The sequence below is a fragment of the Oryza sativa genome, chromosome 2 (genome assembly GCF_034140825.1).
Source record: "Oryza sativa Japonica Group chromosome 2, ASM3414082v1".
NCBI lineage: Eukaryota > Viridiplantae > Streptophyta > Magnoliopsida > Poales > Poaceae > Oryza > Oryza sativa.
This window is the reverse complement of record NC_089036.1, coordinates 8,169,889-8,174,826: the sequence shown is the minus strand read 5'-3', so window position 1 is coordinate 8,174,826 and position 4,938 is coordinate 8,169,889.

Here is a 4,938-nt window from a genome sequence, read left to right as displayed (position 1 = left end):
CGAAAAATGAAAATCTCTGTTTAGAGATACTTGGTAGTTAAAATTTTTCTCACTAAACACTAGTATCGTACGCTTGAGTTTGAAAATATAAAAATTATATGTATAGATTTGTCTTGAAAAATACTTTTATAAAAGTATATATATATATCACTTTTTAATAAATATTTTTATAGAAATAAGAAGTCAAAATTGTGTTTTAGAGACCGTGTCACTATTCTAAACGACTTTCTTTACGAGTACGAGTATGGAGGGAGTACACCTATTAGAATGGAGAGGACGGAGTGATATCCATTATCTAAAAAATGCCCGATTTCAGACCAAGCCGAGTGCATTTACTGTAAAACCTATCAACTGGGTGCAGCTCATCCTTCTCTGAAAGTGACCTAATTAACTGCGGACAATTTATTAATCAAGAATTAATCAGGCACAGGGACAGCCAGGCAGGGTACAGTAGCGACAGGTGCATGCGACGTGGCGCGTCGTGGCGTCTGTAGACAATCCGTGTTCCAAAATATGTTCATTTTACGCATTCTATTATACCAATATCAAAATATCTTTATTTACTTTCTTAAATCCTAATACTATTATTTCTTCTTTTATCTATTTGTAATGTATTTATTTTATATTTTTATAAATTTCGATACAATAATTACTTAAAATAAATTTATTTTAGAATGAATAGAGTGTTAAAAAACAAACTTATTCTGATACAGAGGGTCGTGGGAAATAGGGGAGTTGAGAGATTGATGCTCTGTGCTACAGGAACCATCGCTGTCTGTGTTTGCCCTAGCGAATAAGAGACTGAAGAGGACGAAACTGAAAAACTGGACCGCTCGCGTTTTTTTTTTTAAGGGATGATCGATCCAAATAATTGCACGAGTCGGAATCAATAGCGATATAGGTCGATCGTCAGACGGAGTACGTCCAGCTCGTGGAAAACGCCGGGGACCATGCCTCGCAAAGAAGGATCTAGAGAGATTTTCCAACTTGTTTTTTTAATCCGGTATTTTTCTAATTACTAGAAAAAAAATATCCATACGTTGTAACGGGTAAAGTCTATTTTAATCTTATTATTGTTATATGGTTTAGTTAAGATAAAATTCACTGTAAGAGTTCGCTTACATATATATATATTTTTAGAAAATCATGAGCTGCAATTAGGAGTCCGATCGTATCAAATTAGTAAGCGAGTTTTTTAAATAGATTTCTTATATGATTCCTTATGTATTACCAAAAGTGAAAGATCTTAAAACCAACTCAAATACGGATATATATTTCCAAAAGCAAATGAACTTAAAAACCGACTCATACACGGATGACGTACCAAAATACTGGCAAAAACATATTCAATTTTTATAATAGTAGAGATTCGCACGTTTGAACTGCAAAGCTAGCTATGGCCCTGTTTAGATCCCCTAGTAAAATTTTTCACCCTGTCACATCGAATATTTGGACACATGCATGGAGTATTAAATATAAACGAAAAAAATAACTAATTACACATATTGCGTGTGAATTGCGAGACGAATCTTTTAAATCTAATTACTCCATGATATGATAATGTGGTGCTACAATAAATATTTGCTAATGACGGATTAATTAGGCTTAATAAATTCGTCTCACATTTTACAGGCGGATTCTGTAATTTGTTTTGTTATCTCTCCTATATCTTCTTTTAAGTAGGTGATTAATTTCAGCCACAATTTACAACGCCAACACACAGGTCCGGGAGAAGGCTAGCACCGGACCAGCCGCCGCTAAGCGTGACCGACTGCCGCTAGGCCAACAACGGAATACATATGAGATCGTCCAAAAAAATGCCCTTACAACCAACACAGCGCCCAACTCTATCCACGTCTTCCGGATTTATGGAGAGAGGGTGAGAGAGAAGATGGAACACTTCTCCCCCCTAGGCCCTTTCGACGTGGCCAACTTGTAGAAACTAGGATGCCGCCACAAGAGGATGAAATCTAGAGTGTGCTTGCACCAATTGCTCGAGTGGTTTCGGCAAGGGCATGCCTAAATGACGTCTCCAAGGAGAGAAGCGACGGAAAACCACCGCCGCTGTCCGTCAAGGTCTCAAAAGAGCCAGTACTGGGCTTTCGCCCGGCAACCACCCTTGAGGAGAGAGACAGCACGACAACGTCCTCAGGAGGGGAAATGACACTCGAGCGCCATCGTTGTAGGTCCGACCAAGGTTGGGCTGGGTTTTCACCCGCCGCTCACCACCTGCAAGTCAACGGCTGATGCACCGAAGCTCCACCACCGCCCAAACTCTGCCGACATGTAGGACCACTGCACCGGCGCCCCCCGTCGGCCAGCCTTCATGCGCCGTAGACCGCGTCACACCCACCGGCAGCTCCTCCTCGCACCGTGGTCACCTCCTCCACCGCCGGACGCGCCTAAGAATGGTATCATTGTTCCCATCCTTTTTGTTTATACAATGAAATGTTCACATCATTCTGAGTTAAAGAAAATAGAGGATACACACATATACATCTATCCACCTTTATACTTATCTACGAAAGATGATAAAAGAAGGTAACAATCAGAAAGCAATCTGCATTTGTTCCAGCCACCAATCTTTAAAACGGCATATATTCTGGAATCACTCCATTTCCATCCTACCTCTTTGACACTGCCCCCCCCCCCCCCCCCCCAATTTAAAAAAAAAAAAAAAAAAAAAAAGAAAAAAAAAAAAACTAGAGAGACCTTTCTATCTGTGCTGCTGGAGCAATGGATGGTCCTGGCCATCCCAAGGCAATTTTTATGTGCCCTCTGAAGGATCATTTGAGGGGCAGGGTGGTAGTACTTGATCAGCAATCCCAACTGCAAGTTGATGGCATTCAGGGATGGGCACAGTACTGGCTAAAAGCAAGGCCACTGGTCCTCCATGCCACTGTAGGGTGGTCCCTTCAAGCTCAAGCCAAGCATGAGTGGCTGCCTAATCCGCTGTGGTCCTTGTGGTATACCCCCTCAATCCCATAAAAAACCAACCTAGTAATAGATGTGATATATTCTAGTATTATGAATCTAGACATATATCTATCCGTATTTGTTATACTAGATTATGTCACATTCAGTACTAGATTCGTTTTTTTTTTTATGGAGGGAGTATCAACCAGTACATGGAGTTGCTTCTATTGTTTAGCATGGCAGTGGTTTTTCATGTTGTTTTGATGCTTGTATTGTATATATCCTTGCGTTGCATCTCCTTAAACTATATCGACGTAACAAGTCTCGATATTGTTTTTTTAAAATAAATATAAAATAGAAGTAAACTCTAGATGCACATAGCCGGATCTTCCATATTGTTATTTGGTATTAAAGGTATAAGATATTTCGGGTTGGAATCTTGGATGGCACAATAAAATACAAATTTTGGGCGTTGAAGGGCTATTAACTACTCTTAACGTATAACTATTTTGAGACAACGTGTGTACAGATTGTGCCATAGCTTTACGCCATGTTTATTTCAAATTAAGATTATTGTAATATAGATTATTAAATCAGATTAATGTAAGCTGGATTATAATAAGTTAATATAGAATAAACTGTGAGTTATTTATTTTTCCATACTATTTGAGATATCTAGGGGTAGTGGGTCTTTAGCTACCCAATAATCTGAAAAAAGCTCCTTTAGAGGAGATTATTATATTATACTAATCTAGCTTATAAATTATAATAATTTATCATAGTAATTTACTTGTTTGTTTCAGTATACTCCTAATAATTCATATTATAATAATTCTAAACTGAATCAAATAGGGTCTTAGTACCCGTGAAATTTCTAAAATTAGGTTGTTGTGGAAGGTGTGACGACTCAAGGAAAGTTTATGCTAAGAAATTGTTCTAACCATAAAGAATATTCAGCTCTGTACACCATGGTTTCATGTTGTATTCGTGTTGACAGCATGAAGCTGGGCACTCAGTGGCATCATTAAAAAGGATAGACTGCTATAGGCTATTGCTTAACAGTAACCAATAATAAAGTCAATGCAACAACGAAGGCAGCCTAGAGGCAGACACATTAATTTATAACCAATCCTGGATATGAAGACAATGACCGCCTTCCTAACAGTACTTTCAGAGCATCTTGTATTAGCAACCATTTTTTTAAAAAATAAATAAATCTCTCTTCACCTTCTATAAGTTGGAAAACACAATTCCAGTTTGTGTCCTGGATGAAACAATCAAGGGGCAACATAACATGTACATGGTTTCATGTAGTCAGACAGACCGACCTTTTTGTCCTTTGTTTTGATCATGATAGTGGGCGAAATAAGTAGCTATGATCTGAAAGTAATATGCTAAACAGTCAGTGCTTTGAGCCATAAATCATGGCCCATAATCATAGACAGTGTTTTATCAATCATTGATCTGTTTTATAGGCAATTCTTGTAGTATACCAATGAGCCTGTTCCAATCAAAGAGAGTGAATGAAATCAGGCTTCTTGTTAAATGAAAAAAAAGATGTAAGATGTAACTTATTTATGAAATTAACTTGTTTCCTAGTCATGCAAGCTGGGAATAAGCTTCTCAGACGTTTCATATCCTGCATGAATCATCTGAAAGCAGCATAGTTTGAACAGACCAGAGTAATATATGCTGACCAGTTATTCTCCTAGGTTGAATGTTTGACATTTGAAAATTGAAATCAGGGGCAGTCATGTGTGGATGAATCTTCTTCAGATCATTTTCATATCCAGTCTTGCAGAATAAACTGAATGTGTGACAGAAGAAACAGAATAGGCTAGAGAGAGAAAGAGAAGAGGAAAATAGAGGGAAGAAAATGCAATGCCATGCCCTGTTGCCACATCACTAATGCACTTGGCAGTTGGCACTTGTGTTTTTATAATGCGTAAAGCTGAGGCTGAAAATTCAGGTATCAAAATCAGCATGATATCATCACTGATGTCACAGAAAGATCCTGTGGGG